This window comes from Pristiophorus japonicus, chromosome 12 (assembly GCF_044704955.1).
Source record: "Pristiophorus japonicus isolate sPriJap1 chromosome 12, sPriJap1.hap1, whole genome shotgun sequence".
NCBI lineage: Eukaryota > Metazoa > Chordata > Chondrichthyes > Pristiophoridae > Pristiophorus > Pristiophorus japonicus.
The window spans coordinates 97,640,748-97,666,089 of record NC_091988.1 but is presented as its reverse complement, the minus strand read 5'-3'; positions in this window follow the sequence as shown (position 1 = coordinate 97,666,089).

Genomic DNA, 25,342 nt, shown 5'->3' with positions numbered 1-25,342 from the left:
CTGTGTGTGTGACTGTGTGTGTGAGTGAGTGGGTGTGTGAGTGTGTGTGTGAGTGTGTATGTGAGTGAGTGGGTGTGTGAGTGGGTGTGTGAGTGAGTAGATGTGTGAGTGTTTGAGTGAGTGAGTATGTGAGTATGTGAGTGAGTGAGAATGTGAGTGAGTGTGTAAGTGAGTGCATGAGTGTGTGTGAGTGTGTATATGTGTGTGTGCGCGAGTGAGTGCGTGAAAGTGTGTGGTGAGTGTGTGAGAGTGTGAGAGTGTGTGAGTGTGTGTGTGAGTGAGTGTGTATGTTAGTGTGGGTGAGTGTTTTGGTGAATGTGAGGTGAGTGAGTGAGTGTGTGAGTGTGTATATGTGTGTGTGTGAGTGAGTGAGTTTGTGAGTGTGTATGAGTGAGTGTGTGAGTGAGAGAGTATGTGAGTGTGAATGAGTGTGCAAGTGTGTATGTGTGTGTGAGTGAGTGAATGAGTGAGTGAGTGTTTGAGTGAGTCTGTGCCAGTGTGTATGTGTGTGGGTGAGTGTATGGGTGAGTCTGAGTGAGTAAGTGTTTGAATGAGTGTGAGAGTGAGTATGTGAGTGAGTGTGTGAGTGAGTGTGTGAGTGTATTGGTGCAAGTGCGTGTGGGTGAGTGTGTGGATGAGTGAATGTGTGAGTCTGAGTGAGTAAGTGTGTGAGTGAGTATGTGAGTGAGCATGTGACTGTGTGCGTGCGAGAGTGTATATGTGTGTGTGTGTGAGTGAGTGTGTGAGTGAGTGTGTGAGTGAGTCAGTCAGTATGTGAGTGAGTGTGTGAGTGAGTGCGGGAGTGTGTGTGTGTGAGTTGTATATGTGTGTGTGAGTGAGTGTGTGAGTGAATGTGTGAGTGAGTATGAGTGTGTGAGTGAGTGAGTATGTGAGTGAGTGTTTGTGTGAGAGAGTATGTGAGTGAGTGCGTGAGTTGTATATGTGTGTGTGAGTGAGTGTGTGGGTGAATGTATGAGTGAGTGTGTGAGTGAGTGTGTGAGTGAGTGTGTGAGTGAGTGTGTGAGTGAGTGAGTGATTATGAGTGTGTGAGTGAGTATGAGTGTGTGAGCGCGTGAGTGAGTGTGTGAGTGAGTGTGTGAGTGAGTGTGTGAGTCAGTGAGTATGAGCGTGTGAGTGAGTATGTGAGTGAGTGAGTGTGTGAGTGTGTGTGTGCGCGAGTGAGTGCATGAGTAAGTATGTGTGCAAGTGTGTGGGTGAGTGTGTGAGTGAGTGTGTGAGTGAGTGTGTGAGTGAGTGAGTGAGTGTGTGAGTGAGTGTATGAGTGAGTGTATGAGTGAGTGTATCAGTGAGTGTATGAGTGAGTGTATGAGTGAGTGTGTGTGTGTCTGTGTGAGTGTGTGAGTGAGTGAGTATGAGTGTGTGAGTGAGTATGAGTGTGTGTGTGAGTGAGTGAGTGTGTGAGTGAGTATGAGTGTGTGAGTGAGTGAGTGTGTGAGTGAGTGTTTGAGTGAGTGAGTGTGCTAGTGAGTGCGTGAGTGTGTGTATGTGAGTTGTATATGTATGTGTGTGAGTGAGTGTGTGGGTGAGCGTGTGAGTGAGGGTGTGAGTGTGTGAGTGAGGGTGTGAGTGAGTGAGTATGAGTGTGTGAGTGAATATGAGTGTGTGAGTGAGTATGAGTGTGTGAGTGTGTGAGTGAGTGTGTGAGTGTGTGAGTGAGGGTGTGAGTGAGTATGAGGGTGTGAGTGAGTATGAGTGTGTGAGTGAGTATGAGTGTTTGAGTGATTCAGTATGTGAGTGAGTGTGTGAGTGAGTGCGTGAGTGTGTGTGTGAGTTGTATATGTGTGTGTGAGTGAGTGTGTGGGTGAGTGTTTGAGTGAATGTGTGAGTGAGTATGAGTGTGTGAGTGAGTATGAGTGTGTGAGTGAGTATGAGTGTGTTAGTGAGTGAGTGTGTGAGTGAGTGTATGAGTGTGTCTGTGCAAGTGTGTGTGGGAGAGTGTGTGGGTGAGTGAGTATGTGAGTCTGAGTGAGTAAGTGTGTGAGTGAGTATGTGAGTGAGCGTGTGGGTGTGTGCATGCGAGTGTGTATATGTGTGTGTGTGAGTGAGTGTGTGAGTGAGTGTGTGAGTGAGTTTGTGAGTGAGTGTGAGTGATTGAGTGAGTGTGTGCGTGCGAGTGTGTATATGTGTGTGTGTCAGTGAGGGGTGTGTGAGTGAGTCTGTGCAAGTGTGTATATGTGTGTGGGTGAGTGTGTGGGTGAGTGTGTGGGTGAGTCTGTGTGAGTAAGTGTGTGAACGAGTGTGAGAGTGAGTATGTGAGTGAGTGTGTGAGTGAGTGTGTGAGTGTGTCTGTGCAATTGTGTGTGGGTGAGTTTGTGGTTGAGTGAGTGTGTGAGCCTGAGTGAGTAAGTGTGTGAGTGAGTATGTGAGTGAGCGTGTGAGTGTGTGCGTGCGAGTGTGTATATGTGTGTGTGTGAGTGAGTGTGTGAGTGTATCAGTGAATGTATGCGTGAGTGTATGAGTGAGTGAGTGTGTGTGTGTCTGTGCAAGTGTGAGTGAGTGTGTGAGTGAGTATGAGTATGTGAGTGACTATGAGTGTGTGTGTGAGTGAGTGTGTGAGTGAGTATGAGTGTGTGAGTGAGTGAGTAAGTGAGTGTGAGTGAGTGTGTGAGTGAATGTGTGAGTGAGTATGAGTGTGTGAGTGAGTGAGTATGTGAGTGAGTGTTTGTGTGAGAGAGTATGTGAGTGAGTGCGTGAGTTGTATATGTGTCAGTGAGTGAGTATGTGGGTGAGTGTGTGAGTGAGTGTGTGAGCGACTGAGTATGAGTGTGTGAGTGAGTGTGTGAGTGAGTGAGTATGTGAGTGAGTGTGTGGGTGAGTGAGTGCATGAGTGTGTGTGTCTGAGTTGTATATGTGTGTGTGTGTGTGAGTGTGTATGTGTGTGTGGGTGAGTGTGTTGGTGAGTGTGTGTGAGTGTGAGTGTGTGTGTGTGTGAGTGAGTGTGTGTGAGTGAGTGTGTGAGAGTGTATGAGTGAGTGTATGAGTGAGTGTATGAGTGAGTGTATGAATGTGTGTGAGTGAGAGAGTATGTGAGTGTGAATGAATGTGTGAGTGTGTGAGTGTGTGAGTGAGTATGTGAGTGAGTGAGTGTATGGGCGAGTGTATGACTGAGTGTGAGTGAGTGAATGTGTGAGTGATTTTGTGAGTGAGTGGGTGGGTGAGTGAGTGTGAGTGAGAGTGTGATTTTATGAGTGAGTGTGTGAGTGAATGTTGTGAGTGAGTGTTTGAGTGAGTCTATGCAAGTGTGTATATGTGTGTGGGTGAGTGTATGGGTGAGTCTGAGTGAGTAAGTGTTTGAATGAGTGTGAGAGTGAGTATGTGAGTGAGTGTGTGAGTGAGTGTGTGAGTGTATTGGTGCAAGTGCGTGTGGGTGAGTGTGTGGGTGAGTGAATGTGTGAGTCTGAGTGAGTAAGTGTGTGAGTGAGTATGTGAGTGAGCATGTGAGTGTGTGCGTGCGAGTGTGTATATGTGTGTGTGTGTGAGTGAGTGTGTGAGTGAGTGTGTGAGTGAGTCAGTATGTGAGTGAGTGTGTGAGTGAGTGCGGGAGTGTGTGTGTGTGAGTTGTATATGTGTGTGTGAGTGAGTGTGTGAGTGAATGTGTGAGTGAGTATGAGTGTGTGAGTGAGTGAGTATGTGAGTGAGTGTTTGTGTGAGAGAGTATGTGAGTGAGTGCGTGAGTTGTATATGTGTGTGTGAGTGAGTGTGTGGGTGAATGTATGAGTGAGTGTGTGAGTGAGTGTGTGAGTGAGTGTGTGAGTGAGTGTGTGAGTGAGTGAGTGATTATGAGTGTGTGAGTGAGTATGAGTGTGTGAGCGCGTGAGTGAGTGTGTGAGTGAGTGTGTGAGTGAGTGTGTGAGTCAGTGAGTATGAGCGTGTGAGTCAGTATGTGAGTGAGTGAGTGTGTGAGTGTGTGTGTGCGCGAGTGAGTGCATGAGTAAGTATGTGTGCAAGTGTGTGGGTGAGTGTGTGAGTGAGTGTGTGAGTGAGTGTGTGAGTGAGTGAGTGAGTGTGTGAGTGAGTGTATGAGTGAGTGTATGAGTGAGTGTATCAGTGAGTGTATGAGTGAGTGTATGAGTGAGTGTGTGTGTGTCTGTGTGAGTGTGTGAGTGAGTGAGTATGAGTGTGTGAGTGAGTATGAGTGTGTGTGTGAGTGAGTGAGTGTGTGAGTGAGTATGAGTGTGTGAGTGAGTGAGTGTGTGAGTGAGTGTTTGAGTGAGTGAGTGTGCGAGTGAGTGCGTGAGTGTGTGTATGTGAGTTGTATATGTATGTGTGTGAGTGAGTGTGTGGGTGAGCGTGTGAGTGAGGGTGTGAGTGTGTGAGTGAGGGTGTGAGTGAGTGAGTATGAGTGTGTGAGTGAATATGAGTGTGTGAGTGAGTATGAGTGTGTGAGTGTGTGAGTGAGTGTGTGAGTGTGTGAGTGAGGGTGTGAGTGAGTATGAGGGTGTGAGTGAGTATGAGTGTGTGAGTGAGTATGAGTGTTTGAGTGATTCAGTATGTGAGTGAGTGTGTGAGTGAGTGCGTGAGTGTGTGTGTGAGTTGTATATGTGTGTGTGAGTGAGTGTGTGGGTGAGTGTTTGAGTGAATGTGTGAGTGAGTATGAGTGTGTGAGTGAGTATGAGTGTGTGAGTGAGTATGAGTGTGTTAGTGAGTGAGTGTGTGAGTGAGTGTATGAGTGTGTCTGTGCAAGTGTGTGTGGGAGAGTGTGTGGGTGAGTGAGTATGTGAGTCTGAGTGAGTAAGTGTGTGAGTGAGTATGTGAGTGAGCGTGTGGGTGTGTGCATGCGAGTGTGTATATGTGTGTGTGTGAGTGAGTGTGTGAGTGAGTGTGTGAGTGAGTTTGTGAGTGAGTGTGAGTGATTGAGTGAGTGTGTGCGTGCGAGTGTGTATATGTGTGTGTGTCAGTGAGGGGTGTGTGAGTGAGTCTGTGCAAGTGTGTATATGTGTGTGGGTGAGTGTGTGGGTGAGTGTGTGGGTGAGTCTGTGTGAGTAAGTGTGTGAACGAGTGTGAGAGTGAGTATGTGAGTGAGTGTGTGAGTGAGTGTGTGAGTGTGTCTGTGCAATTGTGTGTGGGTGAGTTTGTGGTTGAGTGAGTGTGTGAGCCTGAGTGAGTAAGTGTGTGAGTGAGTATGTGAGTGAGCGTGTGAGTGTGTGCGTGCGAGTGTGTATATGTGTGTGTGTGAGTGAGTGTGTGAGTGTATCAGTGAATGTATGCGTGAGTGTATGAGTGAGTGAGTGTGTGTGTGTCTGTGCAAGTGTGAGTGAGTGTGTGAGTGAGTATGAGTATGTGAGTGACTATGAGTGTGTGTGTGAGTGAGTGTGTGAGTGAGTATGAGTGTGTGAGTGAGTGAGTAAGTGAGTGTGAGTGAGTGTGTGAGTGAATGTGTGAGTGAGTATGAGTGTGTGAGTGAGTGAGTATGTGAGTGAGTGTTTGTGTGAGAGAGTATGTGAGTGAGTGCGTGAGTTGTATATGTGTCAGTGAGTGAGTATGTGGGTGAGTGTGTGAGTGAGTGTGTGAGCGACTGAGTATGAGTGTGTGAGTGAGTGTGTGAGTGAGTGAGTGTGTGAGTGAGTGTGTGGGTGAGTGAGTGCATGAGTGTGTGTGTCTGAGTTGTATATGTGTGTGTGTGTGTGAGTGTGTATGTGTGTGTGGGTGAGTGTGTTGGTGAGTGTGTGTGAGTGTGAGTGTGTGTGTGTGTGAGTGAGTGTGTGTGAGTGAGTGTGTGAGAGTGTATGAGTGAGTGTATGAGTGAGTGTATGAGTGAGTGTATGAATGTGTGTGAGTGAGAGAGTATGTGAGTGTGAATGAATGTGTGAGTGTGTGAGTGTGTGAGTGAGTATGTGAGTGAGTGAGTGTATGGGCGAGTGTATGACTGAGTGTGAGTGAGTGAATGTGTGAGTGATTTTGTGAGTGAGTGGGTGGGTGAGTGAGTGTGAGTGAGAGTGTGATTTTATGAGTGAGTGTGTGAGTGAATGTTGTGAGTGAGTGTTTGAGTGAGTCTATGCAAGTGTGTATATGTGTGTGGGTGAGTGTATGGGTGAGTCTGAGTGAGTAAGTGTTTGAATGAGTGTGAGAGTGAGTATGTGAGTGAGTGTGTGAGTGAGTGTGTGAGTGTATTGGTGCAAGTGCGTGTGGGTGAGTGTGTGGGTGAGTGAATGTGTGAGTCTGAGTGAGTAAGTGTGTGAGTGAGTATGTGAGTGAGCATGTGAGTGTGTGCGTGCGAGTGTGTATATGTGTGTGTGTGTGAGTGAGTGTGTGAGTGAGTGTGTGAGTGAGTCAGTATGTGAGTGAGTGTGTGAGTGAGTGCGGGAGTGTGTGTGTGTGAGTTGTATATGTGTGTGTGAGTGAGTGTGTGAGTGAATGTGTGAGTGAGTATGAGTGTGTGAGTGAGTGAGTATGTGAGTGAGTGTTTGTGTGAGAGAGTATGTGAGTGAGTGCGTGAGTTGTATACGTGTGTGTGAGTGAGTGTGTGGGTGAATGTATGAGTGAGTGTGTGAGTGAGTGTGTGAGTGAGTGTGTGAGTGAGTGAGTGATTATGAGTGTGTGAGTGAGTATGAGTGTGTGAGTGAGTTTGAGTGTGTGAGTGAGTATGAGTGTGTGAGTGAGTGTGTGAGTGAGTGTGTGAGTCAGTGAGTATGAGCGTGTGAGTGAGTGTGTGAGTGAGTGAGTGTGTGAGTGTGTGCGCGAGTGAGTGCATGAGTAAGTATGTGTGCAAGTGTGTGAGTGAGTGTGTGAGTGAGTGTGTGAGTGAGTGAGTGAGTGTGTGAGTGAGTGTATGAGTGAGTGTATGAGTGAGTGTATGAGTGAGTGTATGAGTGAGTGAGTGTGTGTGTGTCTGTGTGAGTGTGTGAGTGAGTGAGTATGATTGTGTGAGTGAGTATGAGTGTGTGTGTGAGTGAGTATGAGTGTGTGAGTGAATATGAGTGTGTGAGTGAGTATGAGTGTGTGAGTGTGTGAGTGAGTGTGTGAGTGAGTGTGTGAGTGAGGGTGTGAGTGAGTATGAGGGTGTGAGTGAGTATGAGTGTGTGAGTGAGTATGAGTGTTTGAGTGAGTCAGTATGTGAGTGAGTGTGTGAGTGAGTGTGTGTGTGTGAGTTGTATATGTGTGTGTGAGTGAGTGTGTGGGTGAGTGTTTGAGTGAATGTGTGAGTGAGTATGAGTGTGTGAGTGAGTATGAGTGTGTGAGTGAGTATGAGTGTGTTAGTGAGTGAGTGTGTGAGTGAGTGTATGAGTGTGTCTGTGCAAGTGTGTGTGGGAGAGTGTGTGGGTGAGTGAGTATGTGAGTCTGAGTGAGTAAGTGTGTGAGTGAGTATGTGAGTGAGCGTGTGAGTGTGTGCATGCGAATGTGTATATGTGTGTGTGTGAGTGAGTGTGTGAGTGAGTGTGTGAGTGAGTTTGTGAGTGAGTGTGAGTGATTGAGTGAGTGTGTGAGTGTGTGCGTGCGAGTGTGTATATGTGTGTGTGTGAGTGAGGGGTGTGTGAGTGAGTGTGTGAGTGAGTCTGTGCAAGTGTGTATATGTGTGTGGGTGAGTGTGTGGGTGAGTCTGTGTGAGTAAGTGTGTGAACGAGTGTGAGAGTGAGTATGTGAGTGAGTGTGTGAGTGTGTCTGTGCAAGTGAGTGTGGGTGAGTTTGTGGTTGAGTGAGTGTGTGAGCCTGAGTGAGTAAGTGTGTGAGTGAGTATGTGAGTGAGCGTGTGAGTGTGTGCGTGCGAGTGTGTATATGTGTGTGTGTGAGTGAGTGTGTGAGTGAGTTTGTGAGTGAGTGTATCAGTGAATGTATGCGTGAGTGTATGAGTGAGTGAGTGTGTGTGTGTCTGTGCAAGTGTGATTGAGTGTGTGAGTGAGTGTGTGAGTGAGTATGAGTGTGTGAGTGACTATGAGTGTGTGTGTGAGTGAGTGTGTGAGTGAGTATGAGTGTGTGAGTGAGTGAGTGAGTAAGTGAGTGTGAGTGAGTGTGTGAGTGAATGTGTGAGTGAGTATGAGTGTGTGAGTGTTTGTGTGAGAGAGTATGTGAGTGAGTGCGTGAGTTGTATATGTGTCTGTGAGTGAGTATGTGGGTGAGTGTGTGAGTGAGTGTGTGAGTGAGTGTGTGAGCGACTGAGTATGAGTGTGTGAGTGAGTGTGTGAGTGAGTGAGTGTGTGAGTGAGTGTGTGGGTGAGTGAGTGCATGAGTGTGTGTGTCTGAGTTGTATATGTGTGTGTGTGTGAGTGTGTATGTGTGTGTGGGTGAGTGTGTTGGTGAGTGTGTGGGTGTGTGAGTGTGAGTGTGTGTGTGTGTGTGAGTGAGTGTGTGTGAGTGAGTGTGTGAGAGTGTATGAGTGAGTGTATGAGTGAGTGTATGAATGTGTGTGAGTGAGAGAGTATGTGAGTGTGAATGAGTGTGTGAGTGTGTGAGTGTGTGAGTGAGTATGTGAGTGAGTGAGTGTATGGGCGAGTGTATGACTGAGTGTGAGTGAGTGAATGTGTGAGTGATTTTGTGAGTGAGTGGGTGGGTGAGTGAGTGTGAGTGAGAGTGTGATTTTATGAGTGAGTGTGTGAGTGTGTGAGTGAATGTGTGAGTGAGTGTTTGATTGTATGAGTGAGTGTGAGCGAGTGTGTGAGCGAGTGTGTGATTGTGTAAGTGAGTGTGTGATTGTGTGAGTGAGTATGTGACTGTGTGTGTGACTGTGTGTGTGAGTGAGTGGGTGTGTGAGTGTGTATGTGAGTGAGTGGGTGTGTGAGTGGGTGTGTGAGTGAGTAGGTGTGTGAGTGTTTGAGTGAGTGAGTATGTGAGTATGTGAGTGAGTGAGTATGTGAGTGAGTGTGTAAGTGAGTGCATGAGTGTGTGTGTGAGTGTGTATATGTGTGTGTGCGCGAGTGAGTGCGTGAAAGTGTGTGGTGAGAGTGTGTGAGTGTGAGAGTGTGAGAGTGTGAGAGTGTGAGAGTGTGTGAGTGTGTGAGTGTGTGTGTGTGAGTGAGTGTGTATGTTAGTGTGGGTGAGTGTTTTGGTGAATGTGAGGTGAGTGAGTGAGTGTGTGAGTGTGAGTGTGTATATGTGTGTGTGTGAGTGAGTGTGTGAGAGTGTGTGAGTGAGTGTGTGAGTGTGTATGAGTGAGTGTGTGAGTGAGAGAGTATGTGAGTGTGAATGAGTGTGCAAGTGTGTATGTGTGTGTGAGTGAGTGAATGAGTGAGTGAGTGTTTGAGTGAGTCTGTGCAAGTGTGTATATGTGTGTGGGTGAGTGTATGGGTGAGTCTGAGTGAGTAAGTGTTTGAATGAGTGTGAGAGTGAGTATGTGAGTGAGTGTGTGAGTGTATCTGTGCAAGTGCGTGTGGGTGAGTGTGTGGGTGAGTGAGTGTGTGAGTCTGAGTGAGTAAGTGTGTGAGTGAGTATGTGAGTGAGCATGTGTGTGTGTGCATGCGAGTGTGTATATGTGTGTGTGTGTGAGTGAGTGTGTGAATTGTATGTGCGTGTGTGTGAGTGAGTGTGTGGGTGAGTGAGTTGTATATGTGTGTGTGTGAGTGAGTGAGTATGAGTGTGTGAGCGAGTAAGAGTGTGTATGTTGGCCTTCATAGCTAGGGGATTTGAGTATAGGAGCAGGGAGGTCTTACTGCAGTTGTACAGGGCCTTGGTGAGGCCTCACATGGAATATTGTGTTCAGTTTTGGTCTCCTAATCTGAGGAAGGACGTTCTTGAGGGAGTGCAGCGAAGGTTCACCAGACTGATTCCCAGGATGGCGGGACTGACATATGAGGAGAGACTGGATCTACTGGGCCTTTACACACTGGAGTTTAGAAGGATGAGAGGGGATCTCATAGAAACTTACAAGATTCTGACGGGACTGGACAGGTTAGATGCGGGAAGAATGTTCCCGATGATGGGGAAGTCCAGAACCAGGGGACACAGTCTTAGGATAAGGGGTAGGCCATTTAGGACTGAGATGAGGAGAAACTTCTTCACTCAGAGTTGTTAACCTGTGAAATTCCCTGCTGCAGAGAGTTGTTGATGTCAGTTCATTGGATATATTCAAGAGGGAGTTAGATATGGCCCTTACGGCTAAAGGGATCAAGGGGTATGGAAAGAAAGCAGGAACGGGGTACTGAGGGAATGATCAGCCATGATCTTATTGAATGGTGGTGCAGGATCGAAGGGCCGAATGGCCTACTCCTGCACCTATTTTCTATGCTTATATGTTTCTATGTGAGTGTGTGTGAATGTGAGTGTATGTAAGTGATGGTGTAAATGTGAGTTTGTGTGTGTGAGTGTGTGAACATGTGAGTGTGTGAATGTGTATGTCACCGTGTGAGTGTGTGATTGTGTGTGTGAGGTGTGTGAGGTGTGTGAGTGTGAGAGTGTGTGAGAGTGTGTGAGGTGTGTGAGGTGTGTGAGCGTGTGAGTGAGCGTGTGAGTGAGTACGTGAGTGTGAGTGTGTGTGCGAGTGTGTATGTGAGTGTGAGTGAGTGAGTGTGTGAGTGAGAATGTTAGTGAGTGCTTGAGTGAGTGAGTATGTGAGTGTGAGTGTGTGTGCGAGTGTGTATGTGTGAGTGAGTAAGTGTTTGAGTGTTTGAGTGAGTGCATGAGTAAGTGTGTGTGCAAGTGTGTGAGTGAGTGTGTCAGTGAGTGAGTGAGTGTGAGTGAGTGAGTGAGTGTGCAAGTTTATGAGTGAGTGCATGAGTGACTGTATGAGTGAGTGTGCGAGCGAGTGTGTAAGTGAATGTGTGAGTGAGTGTGTGTGTGTCTGTGTCAGTGTGTGAGTGAGTGTGTGATTGTGTGAGTGAGTATGTGACTGTGTGTGACTGTGTGTGTGAGTGAGTGTGTGTGACTATGTGTGTGAGTGTGTATGTGAGTGAGTGGGTGTGTGAGTGGGTGTGTGAGTGAGTAGTTGTGTGAGTGTTTGAGTGAGTGAGTATGTGAGTATGTGAGTGAGTGAGTATGTGAGTGAGTGAGTGTGTGAATGAGTGCATGAGTGTGTGTGTGAGTGTGTATATGTGTGTGTGCGCGAGTGAGTGCGTGAAAGTGTGTGGTGAGTGTGTGAGAGTGTGTGAGTGTGTGTGTGTGAGTGAGTGTGTGAGTGTGTATGTTAGTGTGGGTGAGTGTTTTGGTGAATGTGAGGTGAGTGAGTGTATGAGTGAGAATGTTAGTGAGTGCTTGAGTGAGTATGTGAGTGTGAGTGTGTGTGTGCGCGAGTGAGTGCATGAGTAAGTATGTGTGCAAGTGTGTGAGTGAGTGTGTGAGTGAGTGAGTGAGTGTGTGAGTGAGTGTATGAGTGAGTGTATGAGTGAGTGTATGAGTGAGTGTGTGTGTGTCTGTGTGAGTGTGTGAGTGAGTGAGTATGAGTGTGTGAGTGAGTATGAGTGTGTGTGTGAGTGAGTGAGTGTGTGAGTGAGTATGAGTGTGTGAGTGAGTGAGTGTGTGAGTGAGTGTTTGAGTGAGTGAGTGTGTGAGTGAGTGCGTGAGTGTGTGTATGTGAGTTGTATATGTGTGTGTGTGAGTGAGTGTGTGGATGAGCGTGTGAGTGAGTGTTTGATTGTGTGAGTGAGTGTGTGACTGTGTGTGTGTCTGTGCAAGTGTGAGTGAGTGTGTGAGTGAGTATGAGTGTGTGAGTGAGTGAGTGAGTGAGTATGAGTGTGTGAGTGACTATGAGTGTGTGTGTGAGTGAGTGTGTGAGTGAGTATGAGTGTGTGAGTGACTATGAGTGTGTGTGTGAGTGAGTGTGTGAGTGAGTATGAGTGTGTGAGTGAGTGAGTGTGAGTGAGTGTGTGAGTGAATGTGTGAGTCAGTATGAGTGAGTGAGTGAGTATGTGAGTGAGTGTTTGTGTGAGAGAGTATGTGAGTGAGTGCGTGAGTTGTATATGTGTGTGTGAGTGAGTATGTGGGTGAGTGTGTGAGTGAGTGTGTGAGTGAGTGTGTAAGTGAGTGTGTGAGTGAGTGAGTGATTATGAGTGTGTGAGTGAGTATGAGTGTGTGAGTGTGTGAGTGAGTGTGTGAGTGAGTGTGTGAGTGAGGGTGTGAGTGAGTGAGTATGAGTGTGTGAGTGAGTGTGTGAGTGAGTGTGTGGGTGAGTGAGTGCATGAGTGTGTGTGTCTGAGTTGTATATGTGTGTGTGTGTGAGTGTGTATGTGTGTGTGGGTGAGTGTGTTGGTGAGTGTGTGGGTGTGTGAGTGTGAGTGTGTGTGTGTGAGTGTGTGTGAGTGAGTGTGTGAGAGTGTATGAGTGAGTGTATGAGTGAGTGTATGAGTGAGTGTATGTGTGAGTGTATAAATGTGTGTGAGTGAGAGAGTATGTGAGTGTGAATGAGTGTGCGAGTGTGTATGTGTGTGTGGGTGAGTGTGTGAGTGAGTGAGTGTATGGGCGAGTGTGTGAATGTGTGAATGATTTTGTGAGTGAGTGGGTGGGTGAGTGAGTGTGAGTGAGAGTGTGAGCGAGTGTGTGAGTGTGTAAGTGAGTGTGTGATTGTGTGAGTGAGTATGTGACTGTGTGTGTGACTGTGTGTGTGAGTGAGTGGGTGTGTGAGTGTGTGTGTGTGAGTGTGTATGTGAGTGAGTGGGTGAGTGAGTGGGTGTGTGAGTGAGTAGGTGTGTGAGTGTTTGAGTGAGTGAGTATGTGAGTATGTGAGTGAGTGTGTAAGTGAGTGCATGAGTGTGTGTGTGAGTGTGTATATGTGTGTGTGCGCGAGTGAGTGCGTGAAAGTGATTGAGTGAGTCAGTATGTGAGTGAGTGTCTGAGTGAGTGCGTGAGTGTGTGTGTGTGAGTTGTATATGTGTGTGTGAGTGAGTGTGTGAGTGAATGTGTGAGTGAGTATGAGTGTGTGAGTGAGTGAGTACGTGAGTGAGTGTTTGTGTGAGAGAGTATGTGAGTGAGTGCGTGAGTTGTATATGTGAGTGTGTGGGTGAGTGTATGAGTGAGTGAGTGAGTGTCTGTGTGAGTGTGTGAGTGAGTGAGTATGAGTGTGTGAGTGAGTATGAGTGTGTGTGAGTGAGCGTGTGAGTGAGTATGAGTGTGTGAGTGAGTGAGTGAGTGTGTGAGTGAGTGTTTGAGTGAGTGAGTGTGTGAGTGAGTGTGGAGTGTGCGTATGTGAGTTGTATATGTGTGTGAGTGAGTGTGTGGGTGAGTGTGTGAGTGAGGGTGTGAGTGAGTGAGTATGAGTGTATGAGTGAATATGAGTGTGTGAGTGAGTATGAGTGTGTGAGTGTGTGAGTGAGTGTGTGAGTGAGTGTGTGAGTGAGGGTGTGAGTGAGTATGAGGGTGTGAGTGAGTATGAGGGTGTGAGTGAGTATGAGTGTGTGAGTGAGTATGAGTGTTTGAGTGAGTCAGTATGTGAGTGAGTGTGTGAGTGAGTGCGTGAGTGTGTGTGTGTGAGTTGTATATGTGTGTGTGAGTGAGTGTGTGGGTGAGTGTTTGAGTGAATGTGTGAGTGAGTATGAGTGTGTGAGTGAGTATGAGTGTGTTAGTGAGTGAGTGTGTGAGTGAGTGTATGAGTGTGTCTGTGCAAGTGTGTGTGGGTGAGTGTGCGGGTGAGTGAGTATGTGAGTCTGAGTGAGTAAGTGTGTGAGTGAGCTTGTGAGTGTGTGCATGCGAGTGTGTATATGTGTGTGTGTGAGTGAGTGTGTGAGTGAGTGTGTGAGTGAGTGTGTGAGTGAGTTTGTGAGTGAGTGTGAGTGATTGAGTGAGTGTGTGAGTGTGTGCGTGCGAGTGTGTATATGTGTGTGTGTGAGTGAGGGGTGTGTGAGTGAGTGTGTGAGTGAGTCTGTGCAAGTGTGTATATGTGTGTGGGTGACTGTGGGTGAGTCTGTGTGAGTAAGTGTGTGAATGAGTGTGAGAGTGAGTATGTGAGTGAGTGTGTGAGTGAGTGTGTGAGTGTGTCTGTGCAAGTGTATGTGGGTGAGTTTGTGGTTGAGTGAGTGTGTGAGCCTGAGTGAGTAAGTGTGTGAGTGAGTATGTGAGTGAGCGTGTGAGTGTGTGCGTGCGAGTGTGTATATGTCTGTGTGTGAGTGAGTGTGTGAGTGAGTGTGTGAGTGAGTGTGTGAGTGAGTGTGTGAGTGAGTTTGTGAGTGAGTGTAAAAGTGAATGTATGCGTGAGTGTATGAGTGAGTGAGTGTGTGTGTGTCTGTGCAAGTGTGAGTGAGTGTGTGAGTGAGTGTGTGAGTGAGTATGAGTGTGTGAGTGAGTGAGTGAGTGTGTGAGTGAGTTTGTGAGTGAGTGTAAAAGTGAATGTATGCGTGAGTGTATGAGTGAGTGAGTGTGTGTGTGTCTGTGCAAGTGTGAGTGAGTGTGTGAGTGAGTGTGTGAGTGAGTATGAGTGTGTAAGTGAGTGAGTGAGTGAGAGTGAGTGTGTGAGTGAATGTGTGAGTGAGTATGAGTGTGTGAGTGAGTGAGTATGTGAGTGAGTGTTTGTGTGAGAGAGTATGTGAGTGAGTGCGTGAGTTGTCTATGTGTGTGTGAGTGAGTGTGTGGGTGAGTGTGTGAGTGAGTGTGTGAGTGAGTGTGTGAGTGAGTGTGTAAGTGAGTGTGTGAGTGAGTGAGTGATTATGAGTGTGTGAGTGAGTATGAGTTTGTGAGCGCGTGAGTGAGTGTGTGAGTGAGTGTGTGAGTGAGGGTGTGAGTGAGTGAGTATGAGTGTGTGAGTGAGTTTGTGGGTGAGTGAGTGCATGAGTGTGTGTGTGTCTGAGTTGTATATGTGTGTGTGTGAGTGTGTATGTGTGTGTGGGTGAGTGTGTTGGTGAGTGTGTGGGTGTGTGAGTGTGAGTGTGTGTGTGTGGGTGTGTGAGTGTGTGTGAGTGAGTGTGTGAGAGTGTATGAGTGAGTGTATGAGTGAGTGTATAAATGTGTGTGAGTGAGAGAGTATGTGAGTGTGAATGAGTGTGCGAGTGTGTGTGAGTGAGTGTGTGAGTGAGTATGTGAGTGAGTGAGTGTATGGGCGAGTGTATGACTGAGTGTGAGTGAGTGAATGTGTGAGTGATTTTGTGAGTGATTGGGTGGGTGAGTGAGTGTGAGTGAGAGTGTGATTTTATGAGTGAGTGTGTGAGTGAATGTGTGAGTGAGTGTTTGATTGTGTGACTGAGTGTGAGCGAGTGTGTGAGCGAGTGTGTGATTGTGTAAGTGAGTGTGTGATTGTGTGAGTGAGTATGTGACTGTGTGTGTGACTGTGTGTGTGAGTGAGTGGGTGTGTGAGTGTGTGTGTGAGTGTGTATGTGAGTGAGTGGGTGTGTGAGTGGGTGTGTGAGTGAGTAGATGTGTGAGTGTTTGAGTGAGTGAGTATGTGAGTATGTGAGTGAGTGAGAATGTGAGTGAGTGTGTAAGTGAGTGCATGAGTGTGTGTGTGAGTGTGTATATGTGTGTGCGCGCGAGTGAGAGCGTGAAAATGTGTGGTGAGTGTGTGAGAGTGTGAGAGTGTGAGAGTGTGTGAGTGTGTGTGTGTGAGTGAGTGTGTATGTTAGTGTGGGTGAGTGTTTTGGTGAATGTGAGGTGAGTGAGTGTGTGAGTGTGTATATGTGTGTGTGTGAGTGAGTGAGTTTGTGAGTGTGTATGAGTGAGTGTGCGAGTGAGAGAGTATGTGAGTGTGAATGAGTGTGCAAGTGTGTATGTGTGTGTGAGTGAGTGAATGAGTGAGTGAGAGTTTGAGTGAGTCTGTGCAAGTGTGTATGTGTGTGGGTGAGTGTATGGGTGAGTCTGAGTGAGTAAGTGTTTGAATGAGTGTGAGAGTGAGTATGTGAGTGAGTGTGTGAGTGAGTGTGTGAGTGTATTGGTGCAAGTGCGTGTGGGTGAGTGTGTGGATGAGTGAATGTGTGAGTCTGAGTGAGTAAGTGTGTGAGTGAGTATGTGAGTGAGCATGTGAGTGTGTGCGTGCGAGAGTGTATATGTGTGTGTGTGTGAGTGAGTGTGTGAGTGAGTGTGTGAGTGAGTCAGTCAGTATGTGAGTGAGTGTGTGAGTGAGTGCGGGAGTGTGTGTGTGTGAGTTGTATATGTGTGTGTGAGTGAGTGTGTGAGTGAATGTGTGAGTGAGTATGAGTGTGTGAGTGAGTGAGTATGTGAGTGAGTGTTTGTGTGAGAGAGTATGTGAGTGAGTGCGTGAGTTGTATATGTGTGTGTGAGTGAGTGTGTGGGTGAATGTATGAGTGAGTGTGTGAGTGAGTGTGTGAGTGAGTGTGTGAGTGAGTGTGTGAGTGAGTGAGTGATTATGAGTGTGTGAGTGAGTATGAGTGTGTGAGCGCGTGAGTGAGTGTGTGAGTGAGTGTGTGAGTGAGTGTGTGAGTCAGTGAGTATGAGCGTGTGAGTGAGTGTGTGAGTGTGTGAGTGTGTGTGTGCGCGAGTGAGTGCATGAGTAAGTATGTGTGCAAGTGTGTGAGTGAGTGTGTGAGTGAGTGTGTGAGTGAGTGTGTGAATGAGTGAGTGAGTGTGTGAGTGAGTGTATCAGTGAGTGTGTGAGTGAGTGTATCAGTGAGTGTATGAGTGAGTGTATGAGTGAGTGTGTGTGTGTCTGTGTGAGTGTGTGAGTGAGTGAGTATGAGTGTGTGAGTGAGTATGAGTGTGTGTGTGAGTGAGTGAGTGTGTGAGTGAGTATGAGTGTGTGAGTGAGTGAGTGTGTGAGTGAGTGTTTGAGTGAGTGAGTGTGCGAGTGAGTGCGTGAGTGTGTGTATGTGAGTTGTATATGTGTGTGTGTGAGTGAGTGTGTGGGTGAGCGTGTGAGTGAGGGTGTGAGTGTGTGAGTGAGGGTGTGAGTGAGTGAGTATGAGTGTGTGAGTGAGTATGAGTGTGTGAGTGTGTGAGTGAGTGTGTGAGTGAGTGTGTGAGTGAGGGTGTGAGTGAGTATGAGGGTGTGAGTGAGTATGAGTGTGTGAGTGAGTACGAGTGTTTGAGTGAGTCAGTATGTGAGTGAGTGTGTGAGTGAGTGCGTGAGTGTGTGTGTGTGAGTTGTATATGTGTGTGTGAGTGAGTGTGTGGGTGAGTGTTTGAGTGAATGTGTGAGTGAGTATGAGTGTGTGAGTGAGTATGAGTGTGTGAGTGAGTATGAGTGTGTTAGTGAGTGAGTGTGTGAGTGAGTGTATGAGTGTGTCTGTGCAAGTGTGTGTGGGAGAGTGTGTGGGTGAGTGAGTATGTGAGTCTGAGTGAGTAAGTGTGTGAGTGAGTATGTGAGTGAGCGTGTGGGTGTGTGCATGCGAGTGTGTATATGTGTGTGTGTGAGTGAGTGTGTGAGTGAGTGTGTGAGTGAGTTTGTGAGTGAGTGTGAGTGATTGAGTGAGTGTGTGAGTGTGTGCGTGCGAGTGTGTATATGTGTGTGTGTGAGTGAGGGGTGTGTGAGTGAGTCTGTGCAAGTGTGTATATGTGTGTGGGTGAGTGTGTGGGTGAGTGTGTGGGTGAGTCTGTGTGAGTAAGTGTGTGAACGAGTGTGAGAGTGAGTATGTGAGTGAGTGTGTGAGTGAGTGTGTGAGTGTGTCTGTGCAATTGTGTGTGGGTGAGTTTGTGGTTGAGTGAGTGTGTGAGCCTGAGTGAGTAAGTGTGTGAGTGAGTATGTGAGTGAGCGTGTGAGTGTGTGCGTGCGAGTGTGTATATGTGTGTGTGTGAGTGAGTGTGTGAGTGTATCAGTGAATGTATGCATGAGTGTATGAGTGAGTGAGTGTGTGTGTGTCTGTGCAAGTGTGAGTGAGTGTGTGAGTGAGTGTGTGAGTGAGTATGAGTGTGTGAGTGACTATGAGTGTGTGTGTGAGTGAGTGTGTGAGTGAGTGAGTGTGAGTGAGTGTGTGAGTGAATGTGTGAGTGAGTATGAGTGTGTGAGTGAGTGAGTATGTGAGTGAGTGTTTGTGTGAGAGAGTATGTGAGTGAGTGCGTGAGTTGTATATGTGTCTGTGAGTGAGTATGTGGGTGAGTGTGTGAGTGAGTGTGTGAGTGAGTGTGTGAGTGAGTGTGTGAGCGACTGAGTATGAGTGTGTGAGTGAGTGTGTGAGTGAGTGAGTGTGTGAGTGAGTGTGTGGGTGAGTGAGTGCATGAGTGTGTGTGTCTGAGTTGTATATGTGTGTGTGTGTGAGTGTGTATGTGTGTGTGGGTGAGTGTGTTGGTGAGTGTGTGTGAGTGTGAGTGTGTGTGTGTGTGAGTGAGTGTGTGTGAGTGAGTGTGTGAGAGTGTATGAGTGAGTGTATGAGTGAGTGTATGAGTGAGTGTATGATTGTGTGTGATTGAGAGAGTATGTGAGTGTGAATGAATGTGTGAGTGTGTGAGTGTGTGAGTGAGTATGTGAGTGAGTGAGTGTATGGGCGAGTGTATGACTGAGTGTGAGTGAGTGAATGTGTGAGTGATTTTGTGAGTGAGTGGGTGGGTGAGTGAGTGTGAGTGAGAGTGTGATTTTATGAGTGAGTGTGTGAGTGAATGTGTGAGTGAGTGTTTGAGTGAGTCTGTGCAAGTGTGTATATGTGTGTGGGTGAGTGTATGGGTGAGTCTGAGTGAGTAAGTGTTTGAATGAGTGTGAGAGTGAGTATGTGAGTGAGTGTGTGAGTGAGTGTGTGAGTGTATTGGTGCAAGTGCGTGTGGGTGAGTGTGTGGGTGAGTGAATGTGTGAGTCTGAGTGAGTAAGTGTGTGAGTGAGTATGTGAGTGAGCATGTGAGTGTGTGCGTGCGAGTGTGTATATGTGTGTGTGTGTGAGTGAGTGTGTGAGTGAGTGTGTGAGTGAGTCAGTATGTGAGTGAGTGTGCGAGTGAGTGCGGGAGTGTGTGTGTGTGAGTTGTATATGTGTGTGTGAGTGAGTGTGTGAGTGAATGTGTGAGTGAGTATGAGTGTGTGAGTGAGTGAGTATGTGAGTGAGTGTTTGTGTGAGAGAGTATGTGAGTGAGTGCGTGAGTTGTATATGTGTGTGTGAGTGAGTGTGTGGGTGAATGTATGAGTGAGTGTGTGAGTGAGTGTGTGAGTGAGTGTGTGAGTGAGTGAGTGATTATGAGTGTGTGAGTGAGTATGAGTGTGTGAGTGAGTATGAGTGTGTGAGTGAGTATGAGTGTGTGAGTGAGTGTGTGAGTGAGTGTGTGAGTCAGTGAGTATGAGCGTGTGAGTGAGTGTGTGAGTGAGTGAGTGTGTGAGTGTGTGTGTGCGCGAGTGAGTGCATGAGTAAGTATGTGTGCAAGTGTGTGAGTGAGTGTGTGAGTGAGTGTGTGAGTGAGTGTGTGAGTGAGTGAGTGTGTGAGTGAGTGTATCAGTGAGTGTATGAGTGAGTGTATGAGTGAGTGTATGAGTGAGTGTGTGTGTGTCTGTGTGAGTGTGTGTGAGTGAGTATGATTGTGTGAGTGAGTATGAGTGTGTGTGTGAGTGAGTATGAGTGTGTGAGTGAATATGAGTGTGTGAGTGAGTATGAGTGTGTGAGTGTGTGAGTGAGTGTGTGAGTGAGTGTGTGAGTGAGGGTGTGAGTGAGTATGAGGGTGTGAGTGAGTATGAGTGTGTGAGTGAGTATGAGTGTTTGAGTGAGTCAGTATGTGAGTGAGTGTGTGAGTGAGTGTGTGTGTGTGAGTTGTATATGTGTGTGTGAGTGAGTGTGTGGGTGAGTGTTTGAGTGAATGTGTGAGTGAGTATGAGTGTGTGAGTGAGTATGAGTGTGTGAGTGAGTATGAGTGTGTTAGTGAGTGAGTGTGTGAGTGAGTGTATGAGTGTGTCTGTGCAAGTGTGTGTGGGAGAGTGTGTGGGTGAGTGAGTATGTGAGTCTGAGTGAGTAATTGTGTGAGTGAGTATGTGAGTGAGCGTGTGAGTGTGTGCATGCGAATGTGTATATGTGTGTGTGTGAGTGAGTGTGTGAGTGAGTGTGTGAGTGAGTTTGTGAGTGAGTGTGAGTGATTGAGTGAGTGTGTGAGTGTGTGCGTGCGAGTGTGTATATGTGTGTGTGTGAGTGAGGGGTGTGTGAGTGAGTGTGTGAGTGAGTCTGTGCAAGTGTGTATATGTGTGTGGGTGAGTGTGTGGGTGAGTGTGTGGGTGAGTCTGTGTGAGTAAGTGTGTGAACGAGTGTGTGAGTGAGTATGTGAGTGAGTGTGTGAGTGTGTCTGTGCAAGTGTGTGTGCGTGAGTTTGTGGTTGAGTGAGTGTGTGAGCCTGAGTGAGTAAGTGTGTGAGTGAGTATGTGAGTGAGCGTGTGAGTGTGTGCGTGCGAGTGTGTATATGTGTGTGTGTGTGAGTGAGTGTGTGAGTGAGTGTGTGAGTGAGTCAGTATGTGAGTGAGTGTGCGAGTGAGTGCGGGAGTGTGTGTGTGTGAGTTGTATATGTGTGTGTGAGTGAGTGTGTGAGTGAATGTGTGAGTGAGTATGAGTGTGTGAGTGAGTGAGTATGTGAGTGAGTGTTTGTGTGAGAGAGTATGTGAGTGAGTGCGTGAGTTGTATATGTGTGTGTGAGTGAGTGTGTGGGTGAATGTATGAGTGAGTGTGTGAGTGAGTGTGTGAGTGAGTGTGTGAGTGAGTGAGTGATTATGAGTGTGTGAGTGAGTATGAGTGTGTGAGTGAGTATGAGTGTGTGAGTGAGTATGAGTGTGTGAGTGAGTGTGTGAGTGAGTGTGTGAGTCAGTGAGTATGAGCGTGTGAGTGAGTGTGTGAGTGAGTGAGTGTGTGAGTGTGTGTGTGCGCGAGTGAGTGCATGAGTAAGTATGTGTGCAAGTGTGTGAGTGAGTGTGTGAGTGAGTGTGTGAGTGAGTGTGTGAGTGAGTGAGTGTGTGAGTGAGTGTATCAGTGAGTGTATGAGTGAGTGTATGAGTGAGTGTATGAGTGAGTGTGTGTGTGTCTGTGTGAGTGTGTGTGAGTGAGTATGATTGTGTGAGTGAGTATGAGTGTGTGTGTGAGTGAGTATGAGTGTGTGAGTGAATATGAGTGTGTGAGTGAGTATGAGTGTGTGAGTGTGTGAGTGAGTGTGTGAGTGAGTGTGTGAGTGAGGGTGTGAGTGAGTATGAGGGTGTGAGTGAGTATGAGTGTGTGAGTGAGTATGAGTGTTTGAGTGAGTCAGTATGTGAGTGAGTGTGTGAGTGAGTGTGTGTGTGTGAGTTGTATATGTGTGTGTGAGTGAGTGTGTGGGTGAGTGTTTGAGTGAATGTGTGAGTGAGTATGAGTGTGTGAGTGAGTATGAGTGTGTGAGTGAGTATGAGTGTGTTAGTGAGTGAGTGTGTGAGTGAGTGTATGAGTGTGTCTGTGCAAGTGTGTGTGGGAGAGTGTGTGGGTGAGTGAGTATGTGAGTCTGAGTGAGTAATTGTGTGAGTGAGTATGTGAGTGAGCGTGTGAGTGTGTGCATGCGAATGTGTATATGTGTGTGTGTGAGTGAGTGTGTGAGTGAGTGTGTGAGTGAGTTTGTGAGTGAGTGTGAGTGATTGAGTGAGTGTGTGAGTGTGTGCGTGCGAGTGTGTATATGTGTGTGTGTGAGTGAGGGGTGTGTGAGTGAGTGTGTGAGTGAGTCTGTGCAAGTGTGTATATGTGTGTGGGTGAGTGTGTGGGTGAGTGTGTGGGTGAGTCTGTGTGAGTAAGTGTGTGAACGAGTGTGTGAGTGAGTATGTGAGTGAGTGTGTGAGTGTGTCTGTGCAAGTGTGTGTGCGTGAGTTTGTGGTTGAGTGAGTGTGTGAGCCTGAGTGAGTAAGTGTGTGAGTGAGTATGTGAGTGAGCGTGTGAGTGTGTGCGTGCGAGTGTGTATATGTGTGTGTGTGAGTGAGTGTGTGAGTGAGTTTGTGAGTGAGCGTATCAGTGAATGTATGCGTGAGTGTATGAGTGAGTGAGTGTGTGTGTGTCTGTGCAAGTGTGAGTGAGTGTGTGAGTGAGTGTGTGAGTGAGTATGAGTGTGTGAGTGACTATGAGTGTGTGTGTGAGTGAGTGTGTGAGTGAGTATGAGTGTGTGAGTGAGTGAGTGAGTAAGTGAGTGTGAGTGAGTGTGTGAGTGAATGTGTGAGTGAGTATGAGTGTGTGAGTGTTTGTGTGAGAGAGTATGTGAGTGAGTGCGTGAGTTGTATATGTGTCTGTGAGTGAGTATGTGGGTGAGTGTGTGAGTGAGTGTGTGAGTGAGTGTGTGAGCGACTGAGTATGAGTGTGTGAGTGAGTGTGTGAGTGAGTGAGTGTGTGAGTGAGTGTGTGGGTGAGTGAGTGCATGAGTGTGTGTGTCTGAGTTGTATATGTGTGTGTGTGTGAGTGTGTATGTGTGTGTGGGTGAGTGTGTTGGTGAGTGTGTGGGTGTGTGAGTGTGAGTGTGTGTGTGTGTGTGAGTGAGTGTGTGTGAGTGAGTGTGTGAGAGTGTATGAGTGAGTGTATGAGTGAGTGTATGAGTGAGTGTATGAATGTGTGTGAGTGAGAGAGTATGTGAGTGTGAATGAGTGTGTGAGTGTGTGAGTGTGTGAGTGAGTATGTGAGTGAGTGAGTGTATGGGCGAGTGTATGACTGAGTGTGAGTGAGTGAATGTGTGAGTGATTTTGTGAGTGAGTGGGTGGGTGAGTGAGTGTGAGTGAGAGTGTGATTTTTATGAGTGAGTGTGTGAGTGTGTGAGTGAATGTGTGAGTGAGTGTTTGATTGTATGAGTGTGTGTGAGTGAGTGGGTGTGTGAGTGTGTATGTGAGTGAGTGGGTGTGTGAGTGGGTGTGTGAGTGAGTAGGTGTGTGAGTGTTTGAGTGAGTGAGTATGTGAGTATGTGAGTGAGTGAGTATGTGAGTGAGTGTGTAAGTGAGTGCATGAGTGTGTGTGTGAGTGTGTATATGTGTGTGTGCGCGAGTGAGTGCGTGAAAGTGTGTGGTGAGAGTGTGTGAGTGTGAGAGTGTGAGAGTGTGTGAGTGTGTGAGTGTGTGAGTGTGTGAGTGTGTGTGTGTGAGTGAGTGTGTATGTTAGTGTGGGTGAGTGTTTTGGTGAATGTGAGGTGAGTGAGTGAGTGTGTGAGTGTGAGTGTGTATATGTGTGTGTGTGAGTGAGTGTGTGAGAGTGTGTGAGTGAGTGTGTGAGTGTGTATGAGTGAGTGTGTGAGTGAGAGAGTATGTGAGTGTGAATGAGTGTGCAAGTGTGTATGTGTGTGTGAGTGAGTGAATGAGTGAGTGAGTGTTTGAGTGAGTCTGTGCAAGTGTGTATATGTGTGTGGGTGAGTGTATGGGTGAGTCTGAGTGAGTAAGTGTTTGAATGAGTGTGAGAGTGAGTATGTGAGTGAGTGTGTGAGTGTATCTGTGCAAGTGCGTGTGGGTGAGTGTGTGGGTGAGTGAGTGTGTGAGTCTGAGTGAGTAAGTGTGTGAGTGAGTATGTGAGTGAGCATGTGAGTGTGTGCGTGCGAGTGTGTATATGTGTGTGTGTGTGAGTGAGTGTGTGAATTGTAAGTGCGTGTGTGTGAGTGAGTGTGTGGGTGAGTGAGTTGTATATGTGTGTGTGTGAGTGAGTGAGTATGAGTGTGTGAGCGAGTAAGAGTGTGTATGTTGGCCTTCATAGCTAGGGGATTTGAGTATAGGAGCAGGGAGGTCTTACTGCAGTTGTACAGGGCCTTGGTGAGGCCTCACATGGAATATTGTGTTCAGTTTTGGTCTCCTAATCTGAGGAAGGACGTTCTTGAGGGAGTGCAGCGAAGGTTCACCAGACTGATTCCCAGGATGGCGGGACTGACATATGAGGAGAGACTGGATCAACTGGGCCTTTACACACTGGAGTTTAGAAAGATGAGAGGGGATCTCATAGAAACTTACAAGATTCTGACGGGACTGGACAGGTTAGATGCGGGAAGAATGTTCCCGATGATGGGGAAGTCCAGAACCAGGGGACACAGTCTTAGGATAAGGGGTAGGCCATTTAGGACTGAGATGAGGAGAAACTTCTTCACTCAGAGTTGTTAACCTGTGAAATTCCCTGCTGCAGAGAGTTGTTGATGCCAGTTCATTGGATATATTCAAGAGGGAGTTAGATATGGCCCTTACGGCTAAAGGGATCAAGGGGTATGGAAAGAAAGCAGGAACGGGGTACTGAGGGAATGATCAGCCATGATCTTATTGAATGGTGGTGCAGGATCGAAGGGCCGAATGGCCTACTCCTGCACCTATTTTCTATGCTTATATGTTTCTATGTGAGTGTGTGTGAATGTGAGTGTATGTAAGTGATGGTGTAAATGTGAGTTTGTGTGTGTGAGTGTGTGAACATGTGAGTGTGTGAATGTGTATGTCACCGTGTGAGTGTGTGATTGTGTGTGTGAGGTGTGTGAGGTGTGTGAGTGTGAGAGTGTGTGAGAGTGTGTGAGGTGTGTGAGGTGTGTGAGCGTGTGAGTGAGCGTGTGAGTGAGTACGTGAGTGTGAGTGTGTGTGCGAGTGTGTATGTGTGTGCGAGTGTGTATGTGAGTGTGAGTGAGTGAGTGTGTGAGTGAGAATGTTAGTGAGTGCTTGAGTGAGTGAGTATGTGAGTGTGAGTGTGTGTGCGAGTGTGTATGTGTGAGTGAGTAAGTGTTTGAGTGTTTGAGTGAGTGCATGAGTAAGTGTGTGTGCAAGTGTGTGAGTGAGTGTGTCAGTGAGTGAGTGAGTGTGAGTGAGTGAGTGAGTGTGCAAGTTTATGAGTGAGTGCATGAGTGACTGTATGAGTGAGTGTGCGAGCGAGTGTGTAAGTGAATGTGTGAGTGAGTGTGTGTGTGTCTGTGTCAGTGTGTGAGTGAGTGTGTGATTGTGTGAGTGAGTATGTGACTGTGTGTGACTGTGTGTGTGAGTGAGTGTGTGTGACTATGTGTGTGAGTGTGTATGTGAGTGAGTGGGTGTGTGAGTGGGTGTGTGAGTGAGTAGTTGTGTGAGTGTTTGAGTGAGTGAGTATGTGAGTATGTGAGTGAGTGAGTATGTGAGTGAGTGAGTGTGTGAATGAGTGCATGAGTGTGTGTGTGAGTGTGTATATGTGTGTGTGCGCGAGTGAGTGCGTGAAAGTGTGTGGTGAGTGTGTGAGAGTGTGTGAGTGTGTGTGTGTGAGTGAGTGTGTGAGTGTGTATGTTAGTGTGGGTGAGTGTTTTGGTGAATGTGAGGTGAGTGAGTGTATGAGTGAGAATGTTAGTGAGTGCTTGAGTGAGTATGTGAGTGTGAGTGTGTGTGTGCGCGAGTGAGTGCATGAGTAAGTATGTGTGCAAGTGTGTGAGTGAATGTGTGAGTGAGTGAGTGAGTGTGTGAGTGAGTGTGTGAGTGAGTGTATGAGTGAGTGTATGAGTGAGTGTATGAGTGAGTGTGTGTGTGTCTGTGTGAGTGTGTGAGTGAGTGAGTATGAGTGTGTGAGTGAGTATGAGTGTGTGTGTGAGTGAGTGAGTGTGTGAGTGAGTATGAGTGTGTGAGTGAGTGAGTGTGTGAGTGAGTGTTTGAGTGAGTGAGTGTGTGAGTGAGTGCGTGAGTGTGTGTATGTGAGTTGTATATGCGTGTGTGTGAGTGAGTGTGTGGATGAGC